Raw genomic sequence first — 17,674 nt, forward strand, 5'->3', positions numbered from 1 at the left:
ACGCGACGCAAACAACACATACGCAACCCACACATGGACAGAACCCACATAACAACAATGGAGGACATCGATCGCATTACTATTATTAGCTGGCATGTTGAAGAAGTTGGAGAAGTGGAACATGTTGGCTGCGGCGCTGCTATGGATGTTACCAGCATGGTTGCCATGTCGCTCTCGTGACTTCGTCACACTCTCTGGCCAATCAGTGGCCGGCCGTCTGCCGACGTCACCTTTTAGCATCGGCTCAGCTCCCTTGGAACCTAGAGCGAGTAGGTACTAGAAAAAGCAGCCACTTCAGGTACCAGATACCATGCTACCGCGGTGGAAACGCAAAAAATGCGAGCTGAGTCGAGTCGTGTCGAGTCGTGTCGAGCTGGTACCATGCAGTGGAAAAGCGGCATTTGATTCAAGACTCATTCTTCAAATGTGTTCCTTTTTCTAACCACTTCAAGGTTTCCTCAAACTGTCCCGGGCTGGGAGTATCGTTCTCGATAGTTATTTATTTGCTTGGATTACACATCATTACTTCCATCACTCCGTCTGGTCCTTCTGCTCCCTGGTAGAAGACCCTTAGTTTGTCCTCTTGATCGTGCTGAAGATCTCAACCTAGATCTCACTCTCAACATCAATAGTCTAACTTTAATGGGAACTTTCAACAGAAACAGAATTAATTTGCGGAACCCTCTCACAAGAAGAATGAAGCACTTTTAACTTACAATATAACATAGCTGTGCCTGCTGGTTCCCCTTAATAGCTAATCTCTTAGCAATTATATTTGCGTATGGCAGAAAGTTCTCAGAGTGGCAGGGCTAGATTAACAGAAACAGCTAAAACAACAACTAGAAGTTTCACATGTGGTTTTGGTAGTGACATACTTAGAAACCTGTATGTAAGGAGGCAGGGGGGAGTTTAGGTAGAGGAAACCCCACCTACAGAGGGGGAAATGCAGCTTGAGACAGATGTCAGGATGTACATCAACATCATAGTGGAAAACTTACCTGCATCATGCAAAGGAGACCCAGATAGGATGGACTTGTAATCACCAGTCTTATACTGTTAGGGTGCGTGGTTACACAGGGCAGAATAATCATTGCACAGCTCTGGGGTATCAGGTAGTCCACCCTCACCCCTAGACAGAATGATAATAATGATTATATGTTCTGTTTTCTTGGTTTTGGTTAAAGGATGTAACGCCACACAAGTGAGTTTGTCTCAGAGGTTTATAGGGTTGAAGATAAATGTTTCTAGTGTTGAAGATAAATGTTGTACTGGAAAGTGTGTTTACTGTTAATTATTAATATTCGAGGTAAACAAAAGAAATGCTGGTACTTCCCTTAAAGGGGGAGATGTAGTGACATACGTAGGAACCTGTATTTAAGGAGTTGGTGGAAGGTAGGGATGGACCGAATATTCGGCCACCGAAAATGTTCGGCCGAAAATGGCCCAAAACATATCGTTCGGTTTCGGCCGAAGGAGTAAAAAGGCCGAACATAATAACCCGAACATTTTTATTTATTTATTAAATAAAAAAACATTGTTCTTAATTTCTTGCTATAAGGTCTGCTGGAATGTTAGAAAAACGATCAGTATTAAATAAATATTTTGTATCAAATTTGTAATTGATTTTTTTTATTAAAAAGCAAGACAAAAAAGTTTATAAAGGACATTTAATTGTTTGATTTATGCAATGATGAAAAATTAAAGCAAAATGAATGAAAAACAGTAAAAGCCACATTCGGTATTCGGTTTCGGCCTTCGGCCAACTGTTTCAGTATATTCGGTTTCGGTTTCGGCCAAGAATTTTCATTTCGGTGCATCCCTAGTGGAAGGTTTAGGGAGAGGCACACTGTAATGTAAAGAGCTTGATATAAAGTACCCAAGGCTACACCGGCTTCTCGAGTGTCTCTGTTTATTAAACCGGCACAGCATATTAACAATCCTGTTGCAGTTTTGGGGCGTGGCCTCGGGGCATTTGTGTGTCTAATGCCGCTTTTCCACCGCACATGTAGCTCGACACGACACGACTCGACACGACACGACTCGACACGGTAGCAGCACGGGTCCTTTTCCACCGCAAATAGTACCTCCTGGACGTGGGCGGGGTCGGCTGCGCGAAAGGGCCGTGACGTTTTTTTTGTACGCGACGCAAACAACTCCTACGCAACCCACACATGGACAAAACCCACATAACAACAATGGAGGACATCGATGCGATGGTATTCGTGTTCGTATTATTAGCTGGCATGTTGAAGAAGTTGAAGAAGTGGAATATGTTGGCTGCGCCGCTGCTATGGCTGTTACCAGCATGGTTGCCATGTCGCTCTCGTGACTTCGTCACACTCTCTGGCCAATCAGTGGCCGGCCGTCTGCCGACGTCACCTTTTAGCATCGGCTCAGCCGCTTGGAACCTAGAGCGAGGCGGTACTAGAAAAAGCAGCCACTTCAGGTACCAGATACCATGTTTTCGCGGTGGAAACGCAAAAAATGCGAGCTGAGTCGAGTCGAGTCGAGTCGTGTCGAGCTGGTACCATGCAGTGGAAAAGCGGCATTAGTCAAAGATGGCTGAGTTAGAAATAGCTTCCTGTCTCCCACCTCCACCCGGCTATCTGGCCTTCCTCCCTGGGCACATGGTTGCGTGCAGCTACAGTGATGATGAAACGAAGATTATGACAATAAAGAGCATTTATTGTTAGTGTTGTGTTCTCTGCGCACGCGCGGTGATTATAGGGCCTACGTGCGACACACCGCAGTGTCGGTGTCGGGGTGACGGACGCCCCTCGGGACTAACCTTGGTCGAACCCCTTTTTAGTGTCACCGTTGTTTGTCGTTAACGGAGTTGCTCGGCTCGGCTCATTCGTCGGTGCAACCCAGGTCACTCGGTTAAGTCCCACACAGTTTTTAGGAATTCAGCCTTGACCCTTTTTATTAGTTTACGAGCGGGTCAAGGTCCCTGGTCACAACGATGTCCTGATGTATCCTTCGCCTTTTTTACTATTAAAAACTCTTCAACGTTGCCTTGTTGCCCTCTATACACGTCAGTCAGCATCAACCACTCCTTGTATCATGCACCACTTACCGTGAGGGGTCGGTTTGCTTTGTCGGGCCGATGAGTTGACAGGGAAAAGGACTCGAACCATAAGTTAACCTACTACAAATGTAGTCAGGTAGATTTATTTTGGTCTAATAAACAAAATATCTTTTACAATTGAGTATAGATTGAGCGAGTGCCCGTTAAGATAAAGAAAAGATAAAAAGTAAGATAAACAAGATTAAATGAGGGACAGATCTTAGCTAAACTAAACTAAATCCTAATTTAAAATGGACTCAATATCCGAGCGTTGTCCACTTATTCAGCGGCTACGGCCATAGACTCTCCAGCTAAACTAAGCTAAGGGGCTGTGGTGAGTTCCTAAGATGAAATGCTATTGCTAAGTTCCCCGGACACTGTTCAGTGTCCAGTTCTAAGAGCAGAAAAGCAGAGGAAAGTGGATCACACGGCCCCACCCTAAGAAGATGATCAGCTCTCTCTCTCTCTCTGTGTCTCTAACACTATCCTCTTAGGCAGAGGCCCGCATTCGTCTACGCCCAAAAGAGGTGGGGGTCCGATGTGATCTAGCAGTCTGATTTTCCATACATTTTCTCAACAAATGTTCAGCCATCATAGGTTTACAATATCAGGGTATCTGCAGGTTTCAGCAAGTCAAATTTAAGACTTTTTAAGACCTTTTTAATACCACCTTGAATGAAATTTAAGACCTTAAACCCGCGATGGCGGGGGCGATCCCGCTGTATTACAACCCAAGCATAGCATGTGTGTCACTCAATGAGACTCATTCAATTTTACTTTCTGTCTGTTTATTGAACATAAAGTGATACTCCAGGGCTCCGGACTAACTTTTTCCTTGGGTGCACTGGTGCGCCTACATTTTTAATTTGGGTGCACCAGCACGTATTTATGGTGCACCCAAGTTGTAAGTTGTTGAGAGGGGGGTGACAGCGTCTGGGCCCCCGGGCAGCTGCACCGGTTGCACTGTAGATATTTACGCCACTTATTGATAATATTTTCACCATTAAATAAATGCCTTCAGTAAGACCTGGGGGGTATACCACGAACCTCGTTGAACATACCCAGGCTTTCTTGGGAAAACCTGGCTCGACAGAGCCGCAACTCGCAATCACAGTTAAATGGTACCACGACGCTCACTTTAGATTCAATTAGTTGAACCAGGTTTTCCGCTTTAGGTTCAATGCGCGTTCACATAAAAGGGGCGTTTCTCGCGTCATTTGAATCACCCTTATGCAAAATAAATCGCGCAAGAGCGTTGTATTTCATCAAAGGCGAGCAATGTATTATTATGAACTCCTACGAGGAATTCAAAGTTCAAATCACAGCCAAGGGGAACATGGTTGCCCATAATATGGCTAGGGTGGCGTGCTGGCAAAAATAGCCAACCGTGTTAATTCGTAAGTGAAAAGAATCTGCATATTGTCTACAAAATATTATGTATCATCATCCCTTTTACCCCCATATATGTGGGGCCCCATGAATTGCGAGCCCAAGTACCGGGAATGCACTCGATCTCCGACCCAATATCGGACGTGCATGTCAAGTTGCTTGCTTTTAGTGGCGTGGTTCAACGTCTCAAATATCAAAACAAAATCAGCCTTGTTGACGCTGCAGATTCGCTCGTTTCGGATGAAAGGCGCTGGTCCGAAGCGAGTTATATACGCCGTTTTGTCCCTTCCAGCAGTAAAGGTGCTCGCGATTTGAGAGTCAGGGAACATCAAACCGAAGAGATCTCCTATCCCCTCATTCGAGTTGTAGGACTGGTGCTTGACCACTGTGTTTAGAATCCACAACACCTCCGCTTTCAGTGTTGGTGTCGCACCAAATGCTACCCTCAGGTCAGTGCTAGCAGCGCGGACCGTCTGCGGCGGTGGCGCCGGGGCAGAGATGCAAAACGTAGAAATGGCTGGGGTTTGTGTGTGGTTCCTGGCAGAGGTTTTATGTTTTTGGCTCTGCATATGGCTGACGACAGCCTTAATCCCCATGGTGCCGAGCTTGAATGTAGGCTACTTTTGCACGGAATGCATCTGGCCTGTTCTGGGTTGGCAACGGACGCTATAGCCAACCTCGGAAACGGACGTCTTCCAGCCAACTGACGTTGAACTTGCATTTACCCATTGTTGCAGACTAGCTAGCAAGCGCGCAGACATCCGTTTATATATGCAGCTAGCAAGAAAGTAGCCCCTCGTACATCTCCTTCCCGAAAAGTCCCGCGAGAAAAATAAAAATGTAATTACCCTGCCCCGACAAATTTAAGACCTCCGAGTTATAAATTTAAGACCAGCATATGACATTTTAGACGAATTTAAGACTTTTTAAGGCCTTAAATTTAGAAAAATGAATTTAAGACTTTTTAAGACTTTTAAGACCTCCGCGGACACCCTGTGTTGTGTTCCTTTTAGGATCAACCGCTATAGTCAATGTATGTCGGTCATATCATGGGGCCAACAGAGACACACGTTCTTTGTATACCTCACAGTGGCCCCCTTATGCAGCCCATGTCTCCCTTGTTCATGCGCTGTTTACCAGTGATCGCATTTTGAAGACACAGACATCTCGAGTGCTTCTAAATTTCTACATAATAAGATATATTAAGGTATATGTTTATAAGATACCCAAGATTGATGTAAGATATAAAAGGCACGTACATTTCTACATACTAAGATTTATGAGGCACACAAATTTTCACATAAAAGGATATATAAGCCTTTGCCTCCATAAACTGTCCGTTGGGATGAACTATCAGGAGTGCTTACTCAGGGACAGCCTTGGGACATCTTTATTAGCTTGGATTAGACATCACTACTTCTATTCTCATTCTGCTCACTGGCAGAAGTCTCTCAGTTTGTCCCCTTGATCTCAGCCTAGATCCCACCCTATATCTAACTCTTGATCTCACAATAAAGGAACCTGGAAAAGTTGGCCTAAATGGTCCAACTTGTCTGGGATTTCGGTACTCGTAAAGTTATTTTTGCTATGATTGATTTGACCATGGATATCAGCAATGGGCTACCCCACAATTGATTTTGCCCCATAACGTCAGCTAAAGCTGTATGGGTAGTCAACTTATTTAATGATAAATTAGAAATGAAACAATAAGTTACAAATGTTGATGCTATTTAATTAGAATAAAATTACATTGCGTGATAGACATGACTAAACATAACGTGAATAGAACTTTAATAAATAACCTCGTCCATGAACACGTTTCTATCTAAGAGACGTTAGAATTATAAAAAAGCATTCATGTGATTTTATTTGGTTCCCCTTGCGTGATGGTCCCCCTTTAAAGCTAATCTCTTGAGCATTGTATCTGCATATTGTCATAAAGGTCTCGTAGCGAGACCTTTATGAGTTACAGAAACGGCAAGTACATGAGATTTTGGGGGTATGGGCTCGGGGTATTTCCACTACCCAGCAACGGATAATGGAAGAAGTAAAGGAGTCATAGTAACAAATAGCTTCCTGTGTCTCACCTCCTGCCTGGTATCTGGCCTTCCTCCCTGGCCAGGTGCCTTCCTAGAAGCCTTCTTTCTTCTGGGGAAGAGAATAGAGAGATAAGAAGTTTATATCAAATTATTGTTGAGAGAGAGAGAGAGAGAGAGAGAGAGAGAGAGAGAATATCTCACCTCATCCAGAAGAAGATGAGGAGGAGCATGGATGCCAGTAAAACAGCTACAGTTCCTGCTGCCACAGTTGCAGGTAATGATGATGGAGTGGCTGAAACAGTGATGTAACACTTGATTCATGTGAAGGATTAAATACTGTCCATGTATATATTACAGCCTAAATGTGACAGATCTCCAATTGATAAAAATGGTTACTCTTACTAGAGTACACTGGAGATACAAATAACTAGGCTGCTCGTACAGCACCAAAGTTAATAAAAGTGGCAACACTTCATTTAAGCCAATCATAAATTTAATAGAGCCGTTGCATGAGTCTGTGTCTTACTATCGATGGTGCTGGTACTAAAGTATTATTCAAGTGTTTGGTCAGTCTTTAAACAATGTGCTATTTTAAAGAAACAATTACCTGTCACATTAAGGAACATCAAAGTTGAATTCTGAAGTCCAACTGTATAACGAGCTTCACAGTAATAATTTCCTCCATGCTCAGTTGTGATGTTACTGATGGTGTAGTTCTCTCCTAATTCTTCCATTGAGCCTCCATGTTCCCTGAACCAGGTGTAGTCAGCTGCTGGGTTGGCATCACTGCTGCAGCTCAGAGTCACTGAACCTCCCTCCTTTATTTCACCAGGGGGACTTGGTATCACAAATGTGTGTTTAGGCCCATCTAGAGGTACATCAAACATGATGTACATTGATATGAATGATATAAAGAGGACATTTGAGGAGTTAAGGGAATGCAGGATGAATTGAGATGATTCATCTTAATGTTGACATGGTTGCACAAACCTTAACATCTGTGTTATGATGTTATTCTGTGTGTTCTTTTACTCACATTTCACATCAATAGAGATGGGGGATGTTTTTGTCCCTAGGTCATTCTTAGCTGTGCAGAGATATTGTCTGAAGAAGATGGAGACATTTTACCCAGGGCCAGCATTGGGTCTTGGACAGTTTACCAGAGAGTACAGGACCTGGTCTATCTGATCTGATCGGACGGGGGGATCCCACAGGACGTTGAGGCACTTTCGGTTCTCTTAGCAGAGATGTGGGTGGATAGTGACGGTCATCCTGCTCTTCCTTTGCTTCCCTCTGTGTTGTCTGAGCCGAGTGAATGGTCAGAGCTGAGGTGTTTTCAAACACAGAAACAGTAAGGGACCAATGGGAAGAGAGGACAGATCTTTGGTTGGGATTTGTGGTCCCACCATGCAAGCTTGATTTGATTCAAGACTCATTCTTCAAATGTGTTCCTTTTTCTAACCACTTCTAGGTTTCCTCAAACTGTCCCGGGCTGAGAGTATTGTTCTCAAATAGTTATTTATTTGCTTGGATTACACATCATTACTTCAATCACTCCGTCTGGTCATTCTGCACCCTGGTAGAAGACCCTTAGTTTGTCCTCTTGATCGTGCTGAAGATCTCAACCTAGATCTCACTCTCAACATCAATAGTCTTTAATGGGAATTTTCAACAGAAACAGAATTCATTTGCGGAGCCCTTTCACAAGAAGCATGAAGCATTTTTAATTTACAATATAACAGCTGTGCCTGCTGGTTCCCTTTACTAGCTAATCTCTTGGCAATCACATTTGCATATTGGCAGAAAGTTCTCAGAATGGCAGGGCTAGATTAACAGGAACAACTAAAGCAACAGCTAGAATTTTTACAGCTGGTTTTGGGGCGTGGGCTCGGGGGATTTGTGTGTCTTAGTCAAGGATGGCTAAGTAAGAAATGGCTTCCTGTCTCCCACCTCCACCCCAGTGTCTGGCCTTCCTCCCTGGGCTCATGGTTTCTGGAAGCCATCTTTCTTCTGGTGAAGAGAACAGAGAGATAAAGAAGCGACAGGAGAAATGTATGGCGAGAGAGAGAGAGAGAGAGAGAGAGAGAGAGAGACAGAGACAGAGACAGAGACAGAGACAGACAGACAGACAGACAGACAGACAGACAGACAGACAGACAGACAGACAGACAGACAGACAGACAGACAGACAGACAGACAGACAGACAGACAGACAGACAGACAGACAGACAGACAGACAGACAGACAGACAGACAGACAGAGACTTATCACCTTATCCACAGGAAGATGAGGAGGGGTATGGGGACCAGTAAGACAGCAACTGCATGAAGCCACTCTGCGTACAGCTACAGTGATGATGATGATGTGTCTGGAAGATACTGAGTGAAGCATTGAACTGCCCTTCACTATTTCCTGATTACAGGGACCTGATTACACAGATGTGTGTTTAGGTCTTGGTCTTAAGGTCAAAGACGTTAGAAGATGTTAAAGATGTTAAAAGAGGATGATATGTTTATATCAGTGGTACAGCAGGATAATGCATGAGGAATTTAGATGATTCATATTAATGTTGACAGGGTTATGCAGACTTTAAAGGTAAAGTGTCTAGGGTTTAGTGGTATCTTGTGGTCTAGTAATATTTAGTTGGTTATTCACCAACTGAATAACCCCCCTTTTTGCCTAGTTACTTAATCTGATTAGTTGTCTGAGTTATTAGAACAATATATGGCTCTGCCCATGTTTGGAAATCAAGCCAAACCAGTCACAAACCTAGAGATAAGGAGATCAGGAATGGTATCAACACACTTTAATGCCGAAACCATCGTAATATTGCATGTGTTGCAATGGTTTCTGGTTCTGCCCTCCTTGGGGCTTGTGCAGGCGCACTGATCACTCGTGCTGCCAGACATTTGTCGGAATCTTACGGAAAATTTTGCATGACCTTTCATTAGATATCATACAAACGTTTTTTGAGACCAGCCTGCATGGTTCCAAATTTTTGAAATACGTGTTTTTAGATATAATTTAGGTTATTACTTAAACAGAATAGCCTGGAAGCATGAGAAATACCATAAGCCTTTTAACTTACTCACTAAAGTTCATATACAAGCACTGAAATAAAAAGCATGTTTCTCGCGAGACATGGAATCAAACACATCTTAATGCCGAAACAAGCATTTTCCACTGAGAATAAAATGAATGTCAACAAAAATTTGTATATATTTGATATATATTTTTTGGGATAGCAGCACCCATATCGACCAACAAAGCAATGTTAGAAAGCGTTTTTTTCTGGCAAGAAAAATATTCTTAGAAACTAATAAACTAAACGATATATACAATCAATGAACGAAGATTATGACAATAAAATACACATTTATTGCTAGAAATGTTATTAAAACCCATTTAATGCTGAAAAACAATGCATTTTTTGGGCTGTTTAGTTAATGGTGGTATCTGACACCAGTTTAATGTGAATGAAAAGAAGAAGTGAAAACGAAAAAGAGAAGTTAAGAAACTCAGTAAATTGTACATGTTTATAAATGGCTTTGCCTCCACAAGCTGTCCCTTGGGAGGATGAAGTCTCAAGCCTCAAAGTTTATCTTCGAGAACTATCAGGGACAGCCTTGGGTCTTTTAAGGTTGATGGCAGAGTAAAGGACCTGCTCTGTATGATCAGACTTTACCAGAGCACCAGCAAACCCACGAGGCACTTCCTGGTTCTTAGAGCGAGAGATGTGGATGCTGTGATAGTGAAGGTCATCCTGCTCTTCTATTGATTCTGTCCGTGCTGCAGAAGCCGAGCGATTGGTCAGAGCTGAGACGTTGTCATACACAGGACACGGAGGAGACTGACGGGGAGAGAGGACAGAGTAGTACATTTAGAAAACACTTTACTCTCAGTTGGCTCTTCAGAAGCTCATGTTTTTATGGTTCATTTAGGGCCCGTTGTGGGTGACTAGTGCTTCCACAGTGAAGGCCGCTGCAGGTTTCACTTTAGGACTTTCCTTCTTGAACATATTCCTCTTTCTAATCATTGCTAGGTTTCAGTGACAGTTGAGCTTGTAGGAAGTTGAAAAATTGACATCTTTATTTGCTTGAATTAGACATCACTCAGTCTTCTCATTCTGCTCACTGGCAGAAGTCTCTCAGTTTGTCCCCTTGATCGCAGCCTAGATCGCACCCTATATCTAACTCTTGATCTCACAATAAAAGGGACCTGGAAAAGTTGGCCTAAATGGTCCAACTTGTCTGGGATTTCGGTACTCGTAAAGTTATTTTTGCTATGATTGATTTGACCATGGATATCAGCAATGGGCTAGCCCACAATTGATTTTGCCACATAACGTCATCTACAGCTGTATGGGTAGTCAACTTATTTAATGATAAATTAGAAATGTAACAATAAGTTAACAAATGTGGATGCTATTTAATTAGAATAAAATGACAGTGCATGAATAGACATGACTAAACATAACGTGAATAGAACTTTAATAAATAACCTCGTCCATGAACACGTTTCTAATGCCGCTTTTCCACTGCATGGTACCAGCTCGACACGACTCGACACGACTCGACTCAGCTCGCATTTTTTGCGTTTCCACCGCGGTACCATGGTATCTGGTACCTGAAGTGGCTGCTTTTTCTAGTACCTACTCGCTCTAGGTTCCAAGCGAGCTGAGCCGATGCTAAAAGGTGACGTCGGCAGACGGCCGGCGACTGATTGGCCAGAGAGTGTGACGAAGTCACGAGAGCGACATGGCAACCATGCTGGTAACATCCATAGCAGCGCCGCAGCCAACATGTTCCACTTCTCCAACTTCTTCAACATGCCAGCTAATAATAGTAATGCGATCGATGTCCTCCATTGTTGTTATGTGGGTTCTGTCCATGTGTGGGTTGCGTATGTGTTGTTTGCGTCGCGTACACGAATACGTCACGGCCCTTTCGCGCAGCCGACCCCGCCCACGTCCAGGAGGTACTATTTGCGGTGGAAAAGCACCCGTGCTGCTACCGTGTCGAGTCGTGTCGTGTCGAGTCGTGTCGAGTCGAGCTACATGTGCGGTGGAAAAGCGGCATAAGAGTCCTGTTAGTATTTCAAAAAAGCATTCATGTTATTTGATTTGGTTCCCCTTTTGTGATGGTTCCCCTTTAAAGCTAATCTCTTGAGCATTGTATCTGCATATTGTCATAAAGGTCTCGTAGCCAAAGGGCTAGGAGTTACAGAAACGGCTGAAGCAACAACTGCAAGTACATGAGATTTTGGGGGTATGGGCTCGGGGTATTTCCACTACCCAGCAACGGATAGTGGAAGGAATAAAGGAGTCATAGTAACAAATAGCTTCCTGTGTCTCACCTCCTGCCTTCCTCCCTGGCCAGGTGCCTTCCTAGAAGCCTTCTTTCTTCTGGGGAAGAGAATAGAGAGATAAGAAGTTTATATCAATTTATTGTTGAGATAGAGAGAGAGAGAATATCTCACCTCATCCAGAGGAAGATGAGGAGGAGTATGGATGCCAGTAAAACAGCTACAGTTCCTGCTGCCACAGTTGTAGGCCCTGATGATGGTGATGATGGTGATGATGTTGATGATGGTGTGGCTGAAACACAGTGATTTAACACTTGATTCATGTGAAGGATGAAATACTGTCCATGTATATATTACAGCCTAAATGTGACAGATCTCCAATTGATAAAAATGGATACTCTTACTCTAGAGTACACTGGGTATACAAATAACTAGGCTGCTCGTACAGCACCAAAGTTAATAAAAGTGGCAACACATAATTTAAGCCAATCACAAATCACAAATTGAATAGAGCCGTAGCATGAGTCTGTGTCTTACCATCGATGGTGCTGGTACTCAGGTATTATTCAAGGGTTTGGTCGGTCTTTAAACAATGTGCTATTTTAAAGGAAAAAATTACCTGTCACATTAAGGAACATCAAAGTTGAATTCTGAAGTCCAACTGCATTACGAGCTTCACAGTAATAATTTCCTCCAAGCTCAGTTGTGATGTTACTGATGGTGTAGTTCTCTCCTAATTCTTCCACTGAGCCTCCATGTTCCCTGAACCAGGTGTAGTCAGCTGCTGGGTTGGCATCACTGCTGCAGCTCAGAGTCACTGAACCGCCCCCCTTTATTCCACCAGAGGGTCTCACGCTCACTGAGGGGGTCTTTGGAGCGTCTGTCATAAACACAATGATATATGTACATCCTTAAGACACGAAACCGCGCACAAAACTGCAATGTCAGTGTGATACAGAACGCTGTTTTAAATAATAAAATAGGATTGCTGTCGAATAATAAACTATCACAGTGACTCCTAATTGACCAGGCATATAGCAATACATGAATAGCAGCTAAACATTTCTAATACCAGATATAGCAAATATGTTATTAGTCAACACAGTCTCACTCCGAGAACGTCAAATACCGACTGTTGGCAAAGGCCCTTTAGCGTCGGTGACTGACGGGAAAGGTACCCTTTTTATTCGCTCGGTGACGGTAAAGGTACCCTTCGGCGTCTTCTGCATACGGAATGGGGGGTGCCTCACTACGTCTCTAATAGACGCTGTGAGCATCTTTCCTATTAAAATATGATATTTTAGCATAGTTAAACCATTAAAAGTGTTTATGTAAACATTTTTAGCGAGAAATGTGCATTTTACTTTCATAATCGTCGTTCGGCGAATGTGAAGGTTTGGTTTGGAGGTTATGACGAAGAATATTTCATCGGGCGATAATGGCCGGCGTACAGGCATCCCGGGCTCACGAAAATAGGTGACACTGTCACGTTATTTAATCTATTGAAACGTGATCAGGTACACGTATTTCTAAATGTTCGTGTCAAAAAGCAATTTTCAAACTCATGCATATCAATTGGAAGTATTTGTCGTGATTTGTCACTAAGCACGACTTCCATCTAAGGTTCTGTCCGGGAGCTTTCTCCCTATTGTCCCTTAAGTAGCTCCGTACAGAACATTTATTGTTAAAAATTGTCTGTGATAACTAAGAATATGACAGCTTTTCCAGTCTCACCAATATGCGCACAGATCGCACGGTTTGACACTTTCAAGATGCGTGCAGTAGCCTATATACGCCCAATGACCATTTCGTGTGCATACGATACGCAAAACCCAGCATTAACTACTGTGGAGGGCGGATACGTCCATTTCGCGTGCATATGTGCATATGATACGAAAAACCCAGCATTAACTGAATGGGAGATGCAATATTTTAGGACATATTCACCATTTAACGTGTTTCTAATGACATTTCTAGCGAGAAATGTACTTTTCCCTTGAATAATCCTCAGTCAGTGAAATTAATCTTTATTATCTGAATGGGAAATGCAGCTCACGTAACACGTGTTTCCTGCTTTTGTGTTATTAAACCGTTACTTTATGTAACTTTTAATGATATCATCTTGTTAGAAACACGTACGTTTTCGTGAACACTGGATTACGTCGCATTTCAACATAAAATAGCGTGTTATACACACACACACACACACACACACACACACACACACACACACACACACACACACACACACACACACACACACACACACACACACACACACACACACACACACACACACACACACACACACACACATCGAAAAATATGAATGGGTGTCAATGGAGAGAAAATAATTATTTTCTGGTCCCAGTCTTTATATGCCCTGGATTACACATATGTTGTTTGTGGATTTAAAGGATAATTTTTCATGCAAAGAAAACTAAAAATGTTCGTGAAGAAGTTTGATAATTTTAGGTTTTATGTGAGGCCGCTTTGTGAACTACAGCTCTTCGCTGCTCTCGACGCATATGATATACGTCACCACACCCGCCCTTGGAACTCGGCACAGAGATGGCGATCTCTCTGCCCCACTTCACCGCTTTTTCCAAGGGGAGGATAAAAGCACGTGCAGAGTTTCAGTTATGCCGATGGGAAGATTGTCGGTCTTCTCCACGCCAGTCGCAGGGAGCGTGACGTCACATACGAGCCGTGTAGTCTTTCTCGTTGTGTTTTCTCTACAGCCTTTATCTGAACAATTGCACAATAAACGGTCGAACTCTTTGCATGAAAAATTATCCTTTAAATCCACAAACAACATATGTGTAATCCAGGGCATATAAAGACCGGGACCAGAAAATAATTATTTTCTCTCCATTGACACCCATTCATATTTTTCGATCTCATAGGTCCCATGAGCCCTACCGGAAGGGGCGTGACTTCGCCACTCTATAGTGGTGGAGGGATGACGTGTGTTGGCCAACCCGGAAGTGAGCGTCGCCCTGGGTTCCCTTGACAAAAAGCCAACGGGTTTTTCCATTTGATTTTGGATTATTGCAGAAAAATTAGCATCTTTGAAGCACCTCCTCAAAAACTGAAAATAAATAAAAATAACTGTGCTCCAAAGAAAGAAATGTAAACCAATGCATTCCGAATGGGAGTGTTTCTCCGATTTTTCCATGCTACACAGAACGAAATGTAAACCCATGCAAATAAAGACTTCATGGTCATAATCATTTAAATATCATTAATCTCCTGAGGGTGGTATTCTATTTTTTTCAACGGGGCTGAAACCTATTTTTTAAAGCAAAACACCAAGCTCATTGATTTAACGAGGCAGGGTTATTTGAAACAATTTATTAAATAAATATTTATGAGAGGTCATTCCTTCTCCTGAGTTTTCTTCCTATTTATGTCTAGTGTACAACCCTACTGTCCACAAGCATCACCCCCCCCTCCCCATATGGATTTGGAGAATTGTTGCCACGTCCCAGTGGTGGAGGTATCATATATATGAAAGAGGGCATTCAATTATACTACAATGATCAATTAGGAGGCCGAAGCCCTAAAGGAAGTGATGCAATAGGTGACTGGGTCGACGACATTTAAGTAAGCTTTACTTTGAGGTCTCTTATATATCAAAGGGGGTCTCATAGGACGCATACGCTTCAACCTGTGGCTCCGGCCCTACAGGAAATGACTCAGCAAGTGCTCCATCTCGTTGCACCTGCACCCAGCGGCTCGCTTGCAAGATTTTGGCCTGAAGTTATTCCCAGACCTACACCGTAGCCATCCAACCTGCATATCTGAGAATCAGGCCTCTCTTTAATAATGACAAAATGTATGAGAGAAATACACATTAACTTTTGACTCATAAGCGGCGTGGTGCCGGCTCCTTTTGACCTTTTGACCCCAGACTTCTGGGGGAATAGCTGAATCAATTCATTAGTCAATCAAAAGCATGTAAATATCTTCCCGGTGGCGTAAGAGGGAGAACAAGGTGTCCTTCAACATCTACGCTTCCAGGCGATTGCAACGGTGCCACACATGAGCATATTCGAACATGTTTAATGGTAGTAATTAGCTGTCGAAATTGGAGGCCTTAATCAATAATGAGCAGCTATTGATTTGCTTCCCGATAGAAATTTGTGACAAATGACATGTTATTTAGCCTCTACACGTTGAGTTGAGTTGGGGCTTTGAGGGGCTTCTGAGGCTACCGACTGTTGGCCTTTGCCAACAGTCGGTATTTGACGTTCTCGGAGTGAGACTGTGTTGTATTAGACAGTACAGATTTTACAAGCTGCAAATCATAGCTGCCACTGTGTCTTGACTCATGTTGGTTTGTGCGTTACTAATTGTTTGTTGAGTAGATTTAGGCTCTTGTTAGCTACTTGGGGACTGGGCCAGGGTAAGCTTTTCAAACTACTGAAAACAACTATGCAGTTTACCTTTGTAAGTGACACTATGAGCATGTATGCTGGAGTCCTCCTTTGGATAGATATATTTTTTGATATAACAGATTTCCTTTGTAGTTTCAACTCCTCTATTTGTGTGTTTGTGTGGTTGAATATCCATGTTCCGTGTTAATAAATCACTTTACTCTACCAAAAATACCAGGTTTTATGTTGTCTTCCCTCTTCCTAGCAAGGGACGTAACAATTATTATCGTTTTCCACTTACACAGGACATCTATGAAAACCGAGTTGGAGCCCAGATATCCATATTGGTTCTCTGCGTGGCAGCGGTACGTTCCCCTGTCTTTAGAGCTGACTGGGTCCAAGGTATAAGGTTGACTTGGTTCCCAGGGCAGAGGTTGGTTGTCCCTGAACCAGGTGTACTTAGCTGCTGGGTTGGCATCACTGCTGCAGCTCAGAGTCACTGAACCTCCCTCCATTATTTCACCAGGGGGACTTGGTATCACAAATGTGTGTTTAGGCCCATCTAGAGGTAAATCAAACATGATGTACATTGATATGAATGATGATATAAAGAAGACATTTGAGGATTGAATGGAATGCAGGACGAATTGAGATGATTCATCTTAATGTTGACATGGTTTTTACAAACTTTAACATCTGTGTTATGATGTTATTCTGAGTGTTCTTTTGCTCACATTTCACATCAATAGAGAATGGGTAGGAAGTTTCTGTCCCAAGGTCATTCTCAGCTGTGCAGAGATACTGTCCAGAGTCTGAAGACTGGATGGGATGAAAGGAAAGCTGTTGTCCTTGGACACTGTGTCCGAGGGAATGATCTGTAGGAACCTTGGACCAGGTGTACTTTGCTACTGGGTTGGCCTCGCTGCTACTGGGTTGACTTGGTTCCCAGAGCAGAGGTTGGTTGTCCTTGAACCAGGTGTAGTCAGCTGCTGCGTTGGCATCACTGCTGCAGGTCAGATTAACTGAACTGCCCTCCTTTATTACACCAGAGGGACTCCTGACACTCACTGAGGGGTTCTTTGGAGCGTCTGTAGATAGTTATATAACATTCGTTTGTGTACCCAAGTATAAAAAGAAAGCATTAGGAAGTTGTATGGCTAGTGTCATGAGCATGTCCAAGCATTGTATTGAATCCAGTTTATCCAGTTTATTTTTAAGTGCAACTTGCAGGTTGTCATTTTACGTGGCACATTATAGATTGTCTGCGGTCAGAATGTCAATAAAAATAAAAACGAATAAGGACTTGTGTCAGTGTACTGTGGAGTTCTTACACACTGATGGAGAGGTGAGATGTTTGGATCCTTGAACAGCACATGAAGCACTGTAGTCAGAGTTAATGTAGAACCAGTGAAACCTTCTTTGATATTGTTGAGGAATTCCATTCCTGTACCAGGTGTACGTCAGACCAGTTGAATCACACATGCTGTGACATTCCA

The sequence above is a fragment of the Gadus macrocephalus genome, chromosome 16 (assembly GCF_031168955.1).
Source record: "Gadus macrocephalus chromosome 16, ASM3116895v1".
NCBI classification, from domain to species: domain Eukaryota; kingdom Metazoa; phylum Chordata; class Actinopteri; order Gadiformes; family Gadidae; genus Gadus; species Gadus macrocephalus.